The following is a 20,590-nucleotide window of genomic DNA, read 5'->3' on the forward strand; positions in this document are numbered from 1 at the left end:
CCACAAACAGCAGAACACCACCACCAACAGGGAAAATTTAGCGGCTCCAAAACCCACTGAGATAGCTAAAATGGTGAAACAAAGAAACAAATGCCAAATGAAAAAAAAAGAGACCTCTACCAAAGATGAGATAAATGAGGTGTAGTTAAGCAAGTTAATAGAGCTAGAATTCAGAGCTATGATATTGAGGAAGCTCAACAGCATGAGTAAAGACATCAGCACCATGAATAAAGACATAGAAACACTGAAAATCAACCAACTGGGAATTAAAAACCACCAAGAAGAAATGAAGAATGACATAGCAGAAATAAAGAACATATTAGAAGGTCTAAAGAGCAGAGTAGAGGAATCTGAGCATTGGATCAGTGAATTAGAAGACAGGGTAAAAAAAAAATCAATCAATCAGAAAAACAAAAGGAAAAAGAATTATAAAACAAGAAGACAGCTTAAGAGAACTCTGGGACAACTGGAAAGATAATAATATTTGCATCATAGGAGTCCCTGAAGAAGAATAAAATGAGCAAGGGTTAGAGAATATATTTGAAGAAATAGTGACAGAAAACTTTTCTAATTTGGTGAAGAAAGAAGGCATTCAAGTTCAAGAAGCAGAGAGCCCCAAGTAAAAAAGAACCTAAACAGACACACACCAAGACACATAGTAATAAAAAGGCCAAAAATTAAAGAAAAAAAGAGAATCCTAAAAGCAGCAAGAGATTCGCAACAGGTTACCTACAAAGAAATCCCCATAAGGCTATCAGCTGACTTCTCAACAAAAGCATTACAGGCCAGAAGGGAATGGCACAAAGTAATCAAGGTCATGAAAAACAAGGATCTGAGTCCAAGATTACTCTACCCAGCAAGGCTATCATTCAAAATAAAAGGTCAAATAAAGAGCTACCCAGACAAAAAAAGGCTAAGGGAATACATTAGCACCAAACCAGCACCACAAGAAATGTTAAAATAACTGCTGTAATTAGTAGAAAAAACAGGAAGAAAAATAGTACCACACTAAACAAAAATGGAAATAAATAAGTACATATCAATAATCACCTTAAATGTAAATGGATTGAATGCTCCAATAAAAAGATACAGCCCTTGCCAGTTTGGCTCAGCAGTAGAGCATAGGCCGGTGGTCCACAGAGACCTGAGTTTGGTTCCCACTAAGGTCGCGTACCTCGGTTGCTGTTTGTCTCTGGCCCTGGTTGGTCATGTGGGTGGCAGCCACTCAATGTGTTCCATTCATGTCGATGTTTCTCTCTCTCTCTCTCTCTTCTTCCCACTCTATCTAAACAAAAAATTGAAAAAAATGTCCTCGGGTGGGGATAAAAAAAAATATATATATATAGAGTAGCTGATTGGATAAGAAAGCATGATTCATCTATATGTTGTTTACAAGAGATCCACCTCACAACCAAAGAATCACATAGGTTGAAAGTGAAGGGATAGAAAAAAATTTTCCAAGCAAACAGAAGAAAAAAAAAAAAAGCTGAGTAGCAATACACATATCTGATAAATTAGATTTCAAAATGAAGGCCTTAACTAGAGACAGAGAAGACCACTACATAATATTGAAAGGATCTATCCAACAGGTAGATATAACCTTGATAAACATATAAGAACCCAAAATAGGAACACCAACATATATTAAAAAACTTCTGGAGGACTTCAAAGGAGAAATAGACAGCAATACAATCATAGCAGGGGACTTCAACACCCCACTGACATCACTGGATAGATCCTCTAGGCAAAAAATTAGCAAGGAAACAGACTCTAAATGAAGCACTAGACCCAATAAATTTAATGGATATCTACAAAAAATTACACCTCAAAACTAGAGAATTCACATTCTTCTCATGTGCACATGGGACATTCTCAAAGATAGATTACATGTTAGGGCACAAACTAAGTTGCTACAAGTTCAAGAAGATTGAAATCATATCAAGCATCCTCTCAGATCACAATGGCATGAAACTAGAAATCAATTGCAACAAGAACATGCAAAGGCATTTGAACACGTGGAGGCCAAACAGGATGTTATTAAACAATAAATGGGTTACTGAAGAGATCAAGGAAGAAATTTAAAAATCCCTAGAAACCAATGAAAATGAAGATACAACAACACAAAATCTATGGGATGCAGCAAAAGCAGTTCTGAGAGGGAAGGTCATAGCACTACAGGCCTAGCTCAAGAAGCAAGAAAAGTTTCTAATAGACTATCTAATGTCACAACTTAAAGAACTAGAAAGCACACAAAAAGAACACCCCAGAGGAAGTTGAAGGAAAGAAATAGTAAAAATCAGAGCAGAAATAAATGGCATAGAGACCAAAAAAACAATTCAAAGGATCAATGAAACAAAGAGCTGGTTTTTTGAAAAGATAAACAAGATTGATGGACCCTTAGCTAGACTCACCAAGAAACAAAGAGAGAGAACCCAAATATACAAAATGAGAAATGAAAGAGGAGAAGTAACAACTGACACCACAGAAATACAAAAGATTGTTAATAAACACTATGAACAATTATATGGCAAGAGATTCGACAATCTAAGTGAAATGGAAAAATTTTTAGAAACACATAGTCTCCCAAAACTAACCTGGGAAGAGAGAGAAAAATTGAACAGGCTAATAACAAATAAGAAAACTAAAGATGTAATCAAGACTCTCGCAGCAAACGAAAGCCCAGCCTGGATGGCTTCATGGGGGAATTTTACCGAACATTCAAAGAAGAACTAACACCCATTCTCCTCAAACTATTTCAAAAAATTCAAGAAGAAAAAAGATTTTCAACCTCGTTTTATGAGGCAAGCATAATTCTAATTCCAAAACCAGAAAAAGACACTACAAAGAAAGAAATCTACAGGCGAATAGCCCTGATGAACATGGATGCCAAAATCCTGAACAAAATCTAGCAAATCAGATTAAGCAATACATCAAAAAAATTATTCACCATGACCAAGTGGGATTCATCCCAGGGATACAAGGATGGAACAATATTTGCAAATCAATAAGTGTGATACACCACATAAACAAAATGAAAGATAAAAACCACATAATCAGCCCTGGCCGGTTTGGCTCAGCGGTTGGAGCGTCGGCCTGCGGTACAGAGAGACCCGGGTTCGGTTCCCGCTAAGGGCACGTACCTCGGTTGCAGTTTGTCCCCGGCCCTGGTTGGTCGTGTGGGTGGCAGCCACTCGATGTGTCCCTTCGCATCGATGTTTCTCTCTCTCTCTCTCTCTTCCTCTCTCTCCCTCCTGCTCTATCTGAACAAAAAATGGAAAAATGTCCTCGGGTGAGGATAAAAAAAAAACAAAAAACAAAAAATAATAAAAAGCAAAAAAAAACCAAAAAAAAAAAAATACCCACATGATCATATCCATAAAGGCTAAAAATGCCTTTGACAAAATCCAGCACTTATTTCTGATAAAAATGCTCAGCAGTCTGGAAATAGAGGGATCATATCTCAACAGAATAGAGGGCATATATAAAAGACCTACAGCCAACATCATACTCAATGGGCAAAAACTAAAAACATTTCCCTTAAGAACTGGAACAAGTCAGATATGCTTTTACAACTCTTATTTAATATAGTACTGGAAGTCTTAGCCACAGCAGTCAGACAGGAAGAAAAAATAAAGGGGATTTAAATTGGAAGGAGGAAGTGAAACTCTCATTATTTGCAGATGACATGATATTATACATAGAAAACCCTAAAGACTCCATAAAAAGTGTACTAGACTTAATAAATAAATTTGACAAAGTAGCAGGATACAAAATTAATGTCAAGAAATTGACGGCATTCTTATACAATAATGATGAACTCACCTAAAGAGGAACTGAATAAACAATCCCATTTACCATTGTGGAAAATAAATTAAGATACCTAGGAATAAACTTAACCAAAGAAGTAAAGGACCTATTTCAGAAAACTGCAGGACATTTAAAAAGAAAAAGAGGAAGATATAAAAAAGTGGAAGCACATAGCTTGTTCATGAATTGGAAGAATTAACATCATTAAAATGTCCATATTACCCAAAGCAATTTGTAGATTCAATGCAATCCCCATCAAAATACCAATGGCATACTTCACAGAACTAGAACAAATACTTCAAAAGTTTATATGGAACCAAAAAACCTCAAATGGCTACTGCAATATTGAAAAAGTAGGAGGGATCACATTATTAGATTCAGGTTATACTACAAAGCCACTGTAATCAAAACAGCCTGGTACTGGCACAAGAACAGGCATATAGACCAGTGGAACAGAGCAGAGAAGCCAGAAATGGACCCAAGGCAATATGCTGAATTAATATTTGGTGAAGGAGGCAAGAGCATACATTGGAGTAAAAACAGCCTCTTTAATAAATGGTGTTGGGAAAATTAGACATCTACAAGCAAAAAAATGAATCTAGACCATCAACTTACACCATACAGAAAAATAAACTCAAAATGGATAAAAGACTTAAATGTGACCCGTGAATCCATAAAAATCCTAAAAGAAAATGTAGGCAACAAAATTTCAGACATCATACCAGCAGAATTTTCACTGATACATCACCTAATGCAACAGACACAAAGGAGAAAATGAACACAATTGGACTACTAAAAGCTAAAAAGCTTCTGCAAAGTAAAAAAATACAATCATTAAAATGGAAACTCAACCCACTGTATGGGAGCGCATAATTGCCAATGATATATCAGATAATGGCTTAATTTCCAAATAATAAAGTACTCATATAACTCATCAAAAGAAAGACAAATAACCCAATTAAAAAATGGGCAGAGGACCTCAATAGACACCTCTCCAAACAGGACATACAAGTGGCCAAGAGATATATAAAAAAATGGTCAACATCACCAATCATCAGAGAGATGCAAATTAAAACAACAATGAGGTATCGCCTCACACCTTTCAGAATGGCTGCCGTCAACCAATCATCAAACAACCAGTGTTGGCGATGGTGTGGAGAAAAGGGGACTCTAGTACACTGCTGGTGGGAATGCAGACTGGTGCAGCCACTATGGAAAACAATATGGTGTTACCTCAAAAACTTAAAAATTGAATTGCCATTTGATCCAGTGATCCCATTTCTAGAAATATACCCTAAGATGATTGAAACACCAATCAGAAAGAATCTATGTACCCCCATGTTCATAGAAGCACTATTTACAATAACTAAGATCTGGATACAGCCCAAGTGTCCATCAGTAGATGAATGAATAAAAAAGCTGTGGTACATATGCACAATGGAGTACTATGCAGCTGTAAGAAAGAAAGATTTCTTATCTTTTGAGACGACATGAAGGGACCCAGAGAGTATTATCCTAGGCAAAAAAAAGCCAAGCAGAAAAAGACAAATACCACATGATCTCAGTTATTTGTGGAATGTAGTGAACATAACAGTATGAGGAATTGGGTAGACCCAGAGACGTGGAAGTACGGCACAGACTGACAACCCTCAGAAAAGGGGGTTGTGGGGGGGGGAGGGAAGAGATAAACCACAGAACTTATATCCATTTATGCATCACCGACAGACACAGGCAACAAAGCCGGGTATCTGGTGGCGGGATGGGGAGGAGGGTGTCATTGGGGAAAAAAAGGAGAAACATCTGTAACAAAAATAAATTAATAAAAAAATTAATAAAAAATTAAAAAATAATTTGGTATGTTAACTATGAAATAAAGCACTGATATTTAGCATGCATGTAACTACCAATTTCTCAAATTTGTGTTCCTGATATTTTGATTTGTCTTTTATAAATAGTGGATGGATCCTTGTATCTCAGGGCATTGACCTTTGCATCAGGAAGGCAGGGTTATAGCTTCTCATTTAGGAGCTGCATGGATAATGTAATTTGGCTATTTTTACAGTTAAAAAATTATTTATTGACTGATTCATTTGAGAGAAAGAGAGAGAGAGAGAGAGAATCATTAGTTGCTTCTTTTATGTGCCCTGACTAGTGATCAAATCTGCAATTTTGGTTTGTCAGGATGACATTATGTCATCAACTGAGGGTTGCAGGGGTGGTTTCAGGGTAAAGAAAGCTTATGGAGCTGACATCAGAAGGAATCAGCAGCAGCAGCAGCAGCAGCAGCAGCAGCAGCAGCAGCAGCAGCAGCAGCAGGAGCAGCAATGTCTTTATTCCCAGCAGCAGCATCTTTATTCAGTTCCTCTAACAACTTTTATAGATTCATTCAATGAGATTATCTACACAGCACGGTGCATGGCACATGCGTCCCAGGCTTTTGCTGTGTCATGCTTATGTAAGAGTTACATGGTTTGTTCCTGCACAGACAGCTCTGGTGTAATGTCCTAAACCATGGCCTCTATCAACAACAGGCCAAGTTCCCAGGTCCAAACATACTCTAATTGATACCAGACACAAAAAGGGTCCAAGGCTGCCTGTCACTACTTGAGCCATACTAAACAGAGACAGGGCACTATGGGGAGAACAGTGGGTCATCCTGGAAATTCTGCTCTGACCTCCCCTTGCCAGCTGGCAGATTATATATGGGTGAGGGAGAAAGCTACATGCAGCTGTGAGCTGTGAGTGTAACAGGGAAAAGGGTTGGGTAGGGTAGGGTAGGGTCTACAGTCTGGCCTCCAAGAGCTTGAAGTCCTATAACAAGGTGGCTAATCTTCTATGATGTTACAAACAGCTCAGCCCATTCCTGGGAATGAAGAATGGTCAGAATTCCTGAGGCAAACTCCTGGAGTGGGTCAGGGTCCAGTCACAGTAACCAAGTCAAATCATGTCCTTTCCTTGGTCTTTTCTCAAATATATTTCTTTTCTGAATAATGAACCTATCTGGGCTCTGAGGCATTTTATCATCTTACAGCCATGTTTATCTTCTTACAGTGCATCCTCCAGTTTCTCGGGGTCTATAAGAAAACCTCTTTATAGTTATTAAGGTGAATAATCATTAAACAACAGTGGTTCTATTCTTATTACATGCCTTTCCCCTGTGATAATCAACTGAGCTACTTAGCCAGGGCGCTTCAGCTATTTTTAAAACTAATTTTTTTTTAATCTATAAAATGGAGAATGGTAATATCTACCCTTAAGGAGGACTTAATAGAACAAAACAAATATAAAATGCTTGTCATATAATAAACTCTAATAAATCGTTGTTTTTCTTTTCTCCTAAGACTTAAATGTGAACAAAAGATGTCTCCACTCTTGAATCCCCTCTATGGGGCAGACATTTACATTTTGGAAGGCAGTGAGGTGAAATATTAAGGGTGTTGGTCCATTCTCCAGAACTTGGGAGACAGGAGCACCTGGGCCATATGGCTGTCCTAGGCCATCTGTGACCTGCTGTAACCTGAGTCTGTGTTCTCAGTCTCAGCATTACTTTAGCAGAACAAAGCTTGCAGTGCAACTTCAAAATTTCAAAGGAAATTGTATCTGTGTATGGTTGAAAAAGTACTGAGTACTATACCAATATAAGGAGCATATGGGAGGTTGCCCGATCAGTATCACTCAGACATTGCTAGTGTCAGGGCCCACTGGTAGCAGTACTCTCCAGGTACACACCTGCAACTCTCTTCTCAAGCTAGACACAGGAGATCTGTGAACAGCCTTTACTGCACACCTTAGCACTTTGGTGTCTGGTATAAGGACCAAAGCATTAAAAAATTTTTTTTTTTGACACTATTACAGATGTCCCTTATTCCACCCCACATTCCCCCTCCATGAAACCCCCACCCCCTGGCCTTTACCACATTGTTTTCTGTATCCATGGGTTATATATATAAGCATATATGTTCTTTGGCTAATCTCTTTCATTCGCCCCCACGCCACTGCCCTTTGAGCTCTGTCAGTCTGTTTCATGTATCTATGCCTCTGGTCTTATTTTGTTCATTAGATTCCACATATAAATAAGATTATATGGTACTTGTTCTTCTCTGAATGGCTTATTTTGCTTAGTATAATAATCTCTTGGTCCATGAATGCTATTGCAAAGGGTAAGAGTTCCTTCTATTTTATAGTCACATAGTATTCCACTGCATAAAGTACCACATCTTTTTTTTCCTTTACTGATGAAAGTATTACAGATGTCCCTCCTTCATTCCCCCATTGACACTCTCCTCCCTGCTCCTCCCCCACAACTTCACTGCACTATTGTCTGTGTCCATTAGTTATGTATATATGTATATACGTTCTTTGGTTTATCTCTTCCTGCCCCCCACCCCCACACCCCTTCCCTCTGAAGTTTGTCAGTCTGTACCCTACTTCCACATCTTTAGATCTATTTTGTTCATCAGCTTATTTTGTTCATTATATTCTACTAATATGTGAGATCATGTGATACTTATTGTTCTCTGACTGGCTTATTTCGCTTAACATAATACTCTCCAGGTCCTTTCATGTCATCTCAAAGGGTAAGAGATCTTTCTTTCTTACAGCTGCATAGTACTCCATTGTGTATATGTACCACAACTGTTTTGATCCATTCATCTACTGATGGTCACTTAGGCTGTTTCCAGATCTTAGTTATTGTAAATAGTGCTGCTATGAACATAGGGGTACATATATTCTTTCTGATTTGTGTTTCAGGCTTCTTAGGATATATTCCTAGAAGTGGGATCACTGGGTCAAATGGCAATTCAATTTTTAATTTTTTTGAGGAAACATCGTATTGCTTTTCATAGTGGCTCTACCAGTCTGCATTCCCACCAGCAGTGTGCTAGAGTCCCCTTTTCTCTACACCCTCGCCAGCACTTGCTGCTTGATGATTTGTTGATGGTGGCCATTCTGACAGGTGTAAAGTGATACTTCATAGTCATTTTAATTTGCATCTCTCCAATGATTAGTGACATGGAGCATTTTTTTCATATGTCTCTTGGCCATTTGTATGTCCTGTTTGGAGAGGTGTCTAGGTCCTCAGTCCATTTTTTAATTGAATTTGTTGTCTTCCTTTTGTTGAGTACTCTATATATTTTGGAAAGTAACCCCTTATCTGATGTATCATTGGCAATTATGCTTTCCCATATACTGGGTTCCCTTTCCATTTTGATGCTTATTTCTTTTGCTGTGCAGAAGTTTTTAGTTTTTAGTAGTTTCATGTGTTCATTTTTTTCTGTTTCTGTTGCCTTAGGTGTTGTATCAGTGAAAATTCTGCTGCCTGTTATGTCTGAAATTTTGTTGCCTACATTTTTTTCCAGGATTTTATGGATTCACAAGTCACATGTAAGTCTTTTATCCATTTTGAGTTTATTCTTGTGTATGGTGTAAGTTAATGGTCTAGCTTCACTTTTTTGCATGTAGCTATCCAATTTCCCCAACATCATTTATTAAGGATGCTGTCATTACTCCACTGTATGCTCCTGCCATCTTTTTCAAGTTTTCATCAAGCATAATGTCTTGGCTTAATTTCTTTGTTCTGTCCCTTTGATCTGTATGCCTGTTCTTGTGCCAGTACCATGCTGTTTTGATTACATGGCTTTGCAGTATAACCTGATATCGGGTATTGTGATTCTTCCTACTTTGTTCTTTGTTTTTCAAATTGCTGTGGCTATTCAGAGTCTTTTTTGGTTTCATATAAACTTTTGAAGTATTTGTTCTAGTTCTGTAAAATATGGAGTTGATATTTTCAGGGGGATTACATTGAATCCATGAATTACATTGGGTAGTATAGGCATTTTAGTGATGTTAATTTTTCCAATTCATGAACAAGGTCTATGCTTCCCCTCCCCCTTCTTTTTTATCTTCTATTTCTTTTTTCAATGTCCTGTAGTTTTCTGTGAACAGGTCCTTTACTTCTTTGGTTAAGTTTATTTCTAGGTATCTTAATTTTTTTGCTGCAATGGTAAATGGAATTTTTTTCACTTTCTCTTTCCATCAGTTCCTTATTAGTGTATAAGAATACCGTCAGTTTCTTTTTTTCTTAAAAAATTTTTTTTTCTGTACTGATTTCTTTTTAGAGAGAGAGAAGGTGAGAGGAAGAGAGAGACAGAAACATTGATGAGAGAGAAGACCTATTGGCTATCTCCTGCATACCGCCACTAAGGATTGGGCCCACAATCTGGGCATATGCCCTGACCAGGAATTGAACCAGCAACCTCTTGGTGCACGGGTCAACGCACAACCACTGAGACACACTGGTCGGACTCCGTCGGTTACTTTCTTTCTTCTTCCTTTTTTTAAAAATTATTTTTATTAATTTGCTATTGTTACAGATGTTTCTCCCTTTTCCCCCATTGACACCCTCCTCCCCATCTCCCCCACTCCTTCCTCAGCTATGTTGTCTATGTCCATTGGTTATGCATACATGCATATAAATTCTGTGGTTTATCTCTTCCCCCAGAAAATTCCCTCTTCTGGGGTTTGTCAGTCTGTACCCTATCTCTACGTCTCTGGGTCAATTTTGTTTATCATTTTGTGTAGTTCATTATATTTTGCAAATAAGCGAGATCATGTGATATTTGCCTTTCTCTGCTTGGCTTGTATAGCTTAGCATAATACTCTCCAGGTCCGTCCATATCATCTCAAATGATGAGATCTTTCTTACAGCTGCATGGTATTCCATTGTGTACATGTACCACAGATTTTTTATCCACTCATCTATTGATGGACACTTGGGCTGTTTCCAGAGCTTAGAGATTGTAAACAGTGCTGCTATGAACATAGGGGTACATATATTCTTTCTGATTGGTGTTTCAGGCTTCTTAGGGTATATTCCTAGAAATGAAATCACTGGGTCAAATAGTAGTTTAATTTTTAACCTTTTGAGGTATCACTATAGTGTTTTCCATAGTGGTTGCACCAGTTTGCATTCCCACCAGCAGTGTACTAGAGTCCCCTTTTCTCCACTCCCTCGCCAACACTTGTTGTTTGATGATTTGTTGATGGCAGCCACTCTGACATGTGTGAGGTGATATCTCATTGTTGTTTTAATTTGCATCTCTCTGATGATTAGTGATGTTGAACATTTGTTCATATGTCTCTTAGCCATTTGTATGTCCTGTTTGGAGCGGTGTCTAGTTCCTCTGCCCATTTTTTATTTTTGTCTTTCTTTTGTTGAGTTGTATGAGCATTCTATATATATTGGAAATTAACCCCTTATCTGATATATCATGGGCAATTATGCTCTCCCATACAGTGGGTTGCCTTTCTATTTTGATGATTGTATCTTGCTGTGCAGAAGCTTTGAGTTTGATGTAGTCCCATGTGTTCATTTTCTCCTTTGTTTCTATTCCCTTAGGTGATGTATCAGTGAAAATTCTATTGTGTATGATGTCTGAAATTTTGTTGCCTACATTTTCTTCTAGAATTTTGATGGATTCATGAGTCACATTTAAGTCTTTTATCCATGTTGAATTTGTTATTGTTTATGGTGTAAATTGATGGTTTATTTTTATTTTTATTTTTTGCATGTAGCTGTCCAATTTTCCAATACCATTTATTAAAGAGGCTGTCTTTATTCCACTGTATGCTCTTGCCACCTTTGTCAAATATTAATTGAGCATGTTGCCTTGGGTCCATTTCTGGATTCTCTGTTCTATTCCACTGGTCTATGTGCCTGTTCTTGTGCCAGTACCAACTGTTTTGATTACAGTAGCTTTAAAGTATAATCTGATATCTGGTATTGTGATCCCATCTACTTTGTCCTTCTTTTTCAAGATTGCTGTGGCTATTTGGGGTCTTTTTTTTTCCCATTTGAACTTTTGAAGTGTTTTTCAAGTTTTATGAAATATGTCGATGGTATTTTGATGGGGATTAAATTGATTCTATAGATTGCTTTGGGTAGTATGAACATTTTAATGATGTAAATTCTTCTGATCCATGAACAAGGCATGTGCTTCTACTTTTTCATATCTTCCTTTATTACTTTCTTAAATGACCTGTAATTTTCTGTGAAGAAGTCCTTTACTTCTTTGGTTAAATTTATTCCTAGATATCTTAATTTTTTGCTGCAATGGTAAATGATACTGTTTTTTTTTTTTAGTTTCTCTACTGTGAGTTCATCATTGGTGTATAAGAATGCCATCGATTTCTTGATGTTAATTTTGTGTCCTGCTTCTTTGTCAAATTCATTTATTAAGTTTAGTTAAGTTTTGATGGAGTCTTTGGGGTTTTCTATGTATAGTATTATTGTCACCTGCAAATAATGACAGTTTCACTTCCTTTTCAATTTGATATTTTTTTCCTGTCTGATTGCTGTGGCTAAGACTTCCAGTACTATGTTAAATAAGAGTGGCAAAAGTGAGCATCCTTGTTTTGTTCATGTTCTTAAGAAAAATGCTTTTAATTTTTACCCATTGAGTATGATGTTGGCTGTAGGTCTTTCATATTATGTTGAGATATGAACCCTCTATTCCCACACTGTGAGCACTTCTTACTAGAAATAAATGCTGGATTTTGTTGCAGGCTTTTTCGGCATCTATTGATATTATCATGTGGTTTTTATTCTTCATTTTATTTATGTGGTGTATCACGTTTATGGATTTGCGAATATTGTACCAACCTTGCATCCCTGGGATGAATCCCACTTGGTCATGGTGGATAATTTTTTTGATGTATTGCTGAATCTGATTTGCTAGAATTTTGTTCACGATTTTGGCGTCTATGTTCATCAGAGATATTGACCTGTAGTTTTCTTTGTAGTGTCTTTTTCTGGTTTGAAATTAGAATTATGCTGGCCTCATAAAACGCGTTTGGAAGTCATCCTTCTTCTTGAATTTTTTGAAATAGTTTGAGGAGAATGGGTGTTAGTTCTTCTTTGAATGTTTGATAAAACTCCCCCGTGAAGCCATCTGGGCCTGGGCTTTCATTTGCTGGGAGAGTCTTGATTACCTCTTCAATTTCCTTAGTTGTTATTGGTCTGTTCAAGTTTTCTATCTCTTCCCAGTCCAGGTTTGGAAGACTATGTGTTTCTAGAAAATTTTTCCATTTCACTTAGATTGTTGAATTTATTGCCATGTAATTGTTCTTAGTAGTTGTTCACAACCTTTTGTATTTCTGTGGTGTCAGTTGTTACTTCTCCTCTTTCTTTTTCTGATTTTGTGTATTTGGGTTCTCCTTGTTCCTTGGTTAGTCTAGCTAAGGGTCCATTGATTTTGTTTATCTTTTTGAAAAACCAGCTCTTTCTTTTATTGATCCTTTGAATTGTTTTATCGGTCTCTATGTCATTTATTTCTGCTCTGATCTTTACTATTTCCTTCCTTCTACTTCTTTTGGGTTTTCTTTCGTTTTGCTTTCTAGTTCTTTAAGTTGTGAGGTTAGAGTGTTTATTAAAGATTTTTATTGTTTCTTGAGGTAGGCCTGTAGTGCTATGAACTCCCTCTCAGAATTGCTTTCACTGCATCCCATAGATTTTTTTGTTGTGTTTCATTTTTTTGGTTTCCAGGAAGTTTTTAATTTCTTCCTTGATCGCCTCAGTAACCCATGTGTTTTGTAATAACATGCTATTTAGCCTCCATGTGTTCAAATGTCTTTGCATGTTCTTGTTGTAATTGATTTCTAGTTTCATGCCACTGTGATCTGAGAGGATGCTTGATATGATTCAATCTTCTTGAACTTGTAGAGACTTAGTTTGTGTCCTAACATATGGTCTATCTTTGAGAATGTCCCATGTGCACTTGAGAAGATGTGAATTCTGTAGTTTTGGGGTGTAATTCTCTGTAGATATCTATTAAATTCATTTGGTCTCCTGCTTCATTTAGAGTCTGTGTTTTCTTGCTAATTTTTTGTCTAGAGGATCTATCCAGTGATGTCAGCGGGGTGTTGAAGTCCCCTTCTATGATTGTATTGCTATCAATTTCTCTTTTTAAGTTCTCCAGAGATTTTAAATATATTTTAGTGCTTCTATATTGTGTGCATGTATGTTTATCAAGGTTATATCTTCCTGTTGGATACATTCTTTCAATATTATGTAGTGGCGTTCTTTGTCTCTAGTTATGGCCTTCATTTTGAAATGTATTTTGTCAGATATGTTTATTGCTACCCCACCCTTTTTTTTTCTTTTGCTTGGAAGATTTTTTTTCATCACTTCACTTTCCACCTATTTGAGTCTTTTGTTGTGTGGTGGGTCTCTTGTAAACAACATATATATAACTCAGGCTTTTTTTTTGATTTTTTTAATTTTATTTTTATTACAGATGTTTCTCCTTTTTACCCCATTGACACTACCTCTCCACACTCCCCGCCCCATCGACGGCTTTGTTGTTCATGTCTATTAGTTATGCATACATGCATATAAGTTCTGTGGTTCATCTCTGCGCACCTCTCACCACCCCCTCTTCTGAGGGTTGTCAGTCTGTACCCTACATTCGTTTTTCTGTGTCTACCCTATTCCTCAGACTGTTATATTCATTGAATTTCATATATATGTGAGATCATGTGGTATTTGTCATTTTCTGCTTGGCTTGTTTCACTTAGGTCCCTTCATGTCGTCTCAAAGGATAAGAGATCTTTCTTTCTTACAGCGGCATAGTACTCCATTGTGTATATGTACCACTGCTTCTTTATCCATTTGTTTACTGATGGACACTTGGGATGTTTCCATATCTTAGCTATTGTAAATAGTGTTGCTATAAACATGGGGGTACATATATTTTTTTGATTTATGTTTCAGGCTTCGTACGGTATATTTCTAGTAGCGGGATCACTGGGTCAAATGGAAGTTCAATTTTTAATTTTTTGAGGTAACATCATATTGTTTTCCATAGTGGCTACACCAGTCTGCATTCTCACCAGCAGTGCCCTAGAATCCCCTTTTCTCCACACCCTCACCAACACTTGTTTGATGTTTTGTTGATGGTGACAAGTCTGGATAGGTGTGAGGTGATACCTCATTGTTGTTTTAATTTGCATCTCTCTGATGATTAGTGATGTTGAGCATTTGTTCACATGTCTCTTGGCCATTTGTATGTCCTGTTTGGAGAGGTGTCTATTTAGGTTCTCTGCCCATTTTTTAATTGGGTTCTTTGTCTTCCTTTTGTTGCATTGTATGAGTACTCTATATATTTTGGAAATTAACCCCTTACCTGTAGTATTATTGGCAATGATGTTCTCCCATACTGTGGGTTGCCTTCCATTTTGATAGTTGTTTCTTTTGCTGTGCAGAAGCTTTTGAGTTTGATGTAGTCCCATGTGTTTATTTTCTCCTTTATTTTTGTGGCCTTAGGTGATGTATCAGTGAAAATTCTGCTGCGTATGATGTTCGAAATTTTGTAACCTATAGTTTCTTCTAGGATTTTTATGGATTTATGAGTCACATTTAAGTCATTTATTCATTTTGAGTTTATTGTGTAGGGTGTAAATTGATGGTCTAGTTTCATTTTTTTTGTATGTAGCTGTCCAATTTTCCCAGCACCATTTATTAAAGAGGCTGCCTTTACTCCACTGTATGCTCTTGCCACCTTTGTCAAATATTAAATTAGCATATTGCCTTGGGTACATTTCTGGGTTCTCTGCTCTGTTCCACTGGTCTATATGTCTGTTCTTGTGCCAGTACCAGTCTGTTTTGATTATAGTGGCTTTGTAGTAGAACTTGAAATCTGGTAATGTGATCCCTCCAATTTTGTTCTTCTTTTTCAAGATTGCTGTGGCTATTCGAAGTCTTTTTTGTTCCATATGAACTTTTGAAGTATTTGTTCTAGTTCTGTGAAGTGTTGTTGGTATTTTGATGGGGATTGCATTGCATGTATAAATTGCTTTGGGTAGTATGGATCTTTTAATGATGTTAATTCTTCCAATCCATGAACAAGGTATGTGCTTTCATTTTTTTATATCTTTCTCTATTTATTTTTTTAATGATCTGTAGTTTTCTGTGATTAGGTCCTGTATTTCTTTGGTTAAATTTATTCTTAGGTATCTTAATTTTTTTGTTACGATGGTAAATGGGATTTTTTTAGTTTCTCTTTTTGTGAGTTGATCACTGGTGCATAAAAATGCCATTGATTGCTTGACGTTAATTTTGTATTCTGCTACTTTGCCAAATTCATGTATTAATTCTAGTAAGTTTTTGATGGAGTCTTTGGGGTTTTCTACGTACAGTATCATGTCCTCTGCGAATAAAGACAATTTCACTTTCTCTTTTCCCGTTAGGATCCGTTTTATTTTCTCCTCCTGTCTGATTGCTATGGGTAAGACTTCCAGTACTATGTTAAATAAGAGTGGTGGAAGTGGGCATTTTTGCCTTGTTCTTGTTCTTAAGGAAAATGATTTTAATTTTTGCCTTTTGAGTATGATGTTGGCTGTAGGTCTTTCATATATTGCCTTTATTATGTTGAGATATGATCTCTCTATTCCCATGCTGAGCGATTTTATCAGAAATGGGTGCTGGATTTTGTCGAATGCTTTTTCAGCATGTATTGATATGATCATATGGATTTTATGTTTCATTTTGTTTATATGGTATATCACATTTATTGATTTGCAAGTATTGTGCCATCCTTACATCCTTGGGATGAATCCCACTTGGTCATGGTGAATGAGTCTTTTGATGTGTTGCTGGATCCAATTTGCTACTATTTTGTTCCGGATTTTGGCCTCTATGTTCATTTGGGATATGGGTCTGTAGTTTTCTGTCTTTATAATGTCTTGTTCTGGTTTTGGATTTAGAATTTTGCTGGCCTCATAAAATGAGTTTGGAAGTTGTCCTTCTTCTTGAATTTTTTGAAATAGTTTGAGGAGAATTGGTATTATTTCTTTTTTGAATGTTTCATAATATTTTCCCATGAAGACTTTCAGGCCTGGCCTTTTGTTTGCTGAATGAATTTTGATTACATCTTCAATTTTTTTTTTTTTTTGTTATTGGTTTGTTCAAGTTTTCTATCTTCTTTCGGTTCAGTTTTAGAAGACTATGTGTTTCTAGAAATTGGTCCTTTTTGCTTAGATTGTCGAATTTGTTGCCATATAATTGTTCTTAATTTCTGGTAACAGTTCTTTTATTTTCTGTGGTGTCAGTTATTAGTTCTCCTCTTTTATTTATGATTTTGTATATTTGGTTTCTCTCTCTTTGTTTTTTGGTGAGTCTATGCAAGGGTCCATCAATCTTGTTTATCTTTTCAAAGAAACAGCTCTTTTTTCACTGATCCTTTGAATTGTTTTTTTTTGGACTCTAGGTCATTTGTTTCTGCTCTGATCTTTACTATTTTTTTTTCTTCTACTTGCTCTGGGGTTTCTTTTTGTTTGCTTTCTAGTTCTTTATGTTGTGAGGTTAGATATTGTGTTAGAATTTTTTTTTTTTTTTTGCTTCTTAACATAGCCTGTAGTGCTATGAACTTCCCTCTCAGAACTGCTTTCGCTGCTTCCCATAGATTTTGTGTTGTTGTGTTTTCATTTTCATTGGTTTCCAGGAATGTTTTAATTTCTTCCTTGATCTCCTGGTAACCCATTCATTGTTCAATACATGGTATTTAACCTCCATGTTTTCAAATGCCTTTGCATGTTCTTGTTGCAATTGATTTCTAGTTGCAAGCCATTGTGATCTGAAGAGATGCTTGATATGATTTCAATCCTCTTGAACTTGGAGAGACTTAGTTTCTGTCCTAATATGCCATCTATCTTTGAGAATGCCCCATGTGCACTTGAGAAGAATTTGAATTTTGCAGTTTTGGGGTGTAATTTCCTGTAGTTATCTATTAAATTTATTTGATCTAGTGCATCATTTAGAGTCTGTGTTTCCCTGTTAATTTTTTGTTTAGAGATCGATCTAGTGTTGTCAGCGGGTGTTGAAGTCTCCTACCATGATTGTATTGCTGTCAGATTCTTTTTTGAAGTCCTTCAAAAGATTTTTAATGTATATTGGTGCTCCTATATTGGGTGCATATATGTTTATCAAGGTTATATCTTTTGTTGGATAGACTTTTTTCCAATATAATATAGTGGCCTTCTTTGTTTCTTATCATGGCCTTCATTTTGAAATTTACTTTATCAGATATGAGTGTTGCTACCCCAGCATTTCTTTGCTTGGAAGATTTTTTCCCCATCCCTTCACTTTCAACCTATGTGAGTCTTTGGTTGTGAGGTGGGTTTCTTGTTAACAACATATATGTGAGTCATGCTTTCTTATTCAGTCAGCTATTCTGGGTCTTTTAATCGAAGCATTCACACTATTCACATTTACCGTGATAATTGATATATACTTCTTTATTGCCATCTTTGTTTAGTGTGGTTCTATTTTTCTTCCTATTTCTTGTACTAATTACAGCAGGTTTTTTTTTTTTTTAGCATATTTTGCAGTGCTGGTTTCGTGTTAATATATCCCCTTAGCCTTTTTATTTGTTTGTTTGTTTGGAAAGCTCTTTATTTGACCTTTTATTTTGAATGATAGTCTTGGTGGATAGAGTAGTCTTGGATTCAGATCCTTGTCTTTCATGATTATTTTATGCCACTCCCTTGTGGCTTGTAATATTTCTGTTGCAAAGTCAGCTGAGAGCTTTATGGGGTTTCCTTTTTAGATAACCTGTTGCTTATCTCTTGCTGCTTTTAGGATTCTCTCTTTTTCTTTAATTTTTGACATTTTAATCACTATGTGTCTTGTTGTGGGCCTTTTTAGGTTCTTCTTCTTTTTTTCTTAATTTTTATTTTATTTTTTATTTTATTTTTATTTTTTATTGATTAATTTGTTACAGATGATTCTCCTTTTTTCCCCCACTGATTCCCCCCTCTCCCTCCCCTCCCTGACCCTTCCCCAGATTGTTGTCCATGTCCACTGTTCATGCATACATGCATATAAGTTCTGTGGTTCATCCCTCCCCCACATCCCCACTCCTTAGGGGATTGTCAGTCTGTACCCCGCTTCCGCGTCTCTGGGACTACCCCATTCCTCAAACTGTTATGTTCATTATATTCCACAAATCAGTGAGATCATATGAAATTTGACTTTCTCTGTTTGGCTTGTTTCACTTAGGAAGATACTTTCCAGGTCCCTCCATGTAGTCTCAAAGGATAAGAGATCTTTCTTTCTTACCGCTGCGTAGTACTCCATTGTGTATATGTACCACAACTTTTTGATCCATTCGTCTACTGATGGGCACTTGAGCTGTTTCCAGATCTTAGCGATTGTAAATAGTGCTGCTACAAAGATGGGGGTACATATATTCTTTCTTATTGGTGTTTTATGCTTCTTAGGGTATATTCCTAGAAGTGGGATCACTGGGTCAAATGGAAGATCAATTTCTAATTTTTTGAGGTGACACCATATTGTTTTCCATAGTGGCTGCACCAGTCTGCATTCCCACCAGCAGTGTACTAGAGTCCCCTTTTCTCCACACCCTCGCCAACACTTGTTGTTTGATGATTTGTTGATGGCGGCCATTCTGACAGGTGTGAGGTGATACTTCATTGTTGTTTTGATTTGCATCTCTCTGATGATTAGTGATGATGAGCATTTCTTCATGTGTCTCTTAGCCATTTGTATGTCTTGTTTGGAGAGGTGACTATTTAGTTCCTCTGCTCATTTTTTAAATGGATTCTTTGTCTTCCTTTTGTGGAGTTGTATGAGCACTCTATATGTATTGGAAATTAACCCCTTATCTGATATATCATTGGCAATTATGCTCTCCCATACAGTGGGTAGCCTTTCCGTTTTGATGATTGTATTTTTCGCTATGCAGAAGCTTTTGAGTTTGATGTAGTCCCATGTGTTCATTTTCTCCATTGTTTCTATTGCCTTAGGTGATGTGTCATTAAAAATTCTGCTGCGTATGATGTCTAAGATTTTGTTGCCCACAGTCTCCTCTAGGATTTTTATGGATTCATGAGTTACATTTAAGTTTTTTATCCATTTTGAGTTTATTTTGGTGTAGGATGTAAGTTGATGGTCTAGTTTCATTTTTCTGCAAGTAGCTGTCCAGTTTTCCCAGCACCGTTTATTAAAGAGGCTGTTCTTACTCCACTGTATGCTCTTGCCACCTTTGTCAAATATTAAATGAGCAAATTGCCTTGGGTCCATTTCTGGGTTCTCTATTCTGTTCTACTGGTCTATATGCCTGTTCTTGTGCCAGTACCAGGCTGTTTTGATTATGGTGGCTTTGTAGTATAACCTGAAATCTGGTATTGTGATCCCTCCAACTTTGTTCTTCCTTTTCAAGATTGCTGTGGCTATTTGAGGCCTTTTTTGGTTCCATATGAACTTTTGAAGTAATTGTTCTCATTCTGTGAAGTATGCCATTGGTATTTTGATGGGGATTGCGTTGAATCTATATATTGCTTTGGGTAATATGGACATTTTAATGATGTTAATTCTCCCAATCCATGAACAAGGTACGTGCTTCCACTTTTTTATATCTTGCTCTATTTCTTTTTTTCAAAGACCTGTAGTTTTCTGCGAATAGGTTCTTTATTTCTTTGGTTAAGTTTATTCCTAGGTATCTTAATTTTTTTTGCCGCAATAGTAAATGGGATTGTTAGCTTAGTTTCTCTTTCTGTGAGTTCATCATTGGTGTATAAGAATTCCATCGGTTTCTTGACGTTAATTTTGTATCCTGCTACTTTGCCAAATTCATTTATTAAGTCTAGTAAGCTTTTGGTGGAGTCTTTGGGGTTTTCTATGTACAGTATCATGTCATCTGCAAATAATGACAATTTCACTTCCTCCTTTCCAATTTGGATCCCTTTTATTTTTTCTTCCTCTCTG

The sequence above is a fragment of the Molossus molossus genome, unplaced genomic scaffold (genome assembly GCF_014108415.1).
Source record: "Molossus molossus isolate mMolMol1 unplaced genomic scaffold, mMolMol1.p scaffold_m16_p_4, whole genome shotgun sequence".
NCBI lineage: Eukaryota > Metazoa > Chordata > Mammalia > Chiroptera > Molossidae > Molossus > Molossus molossus.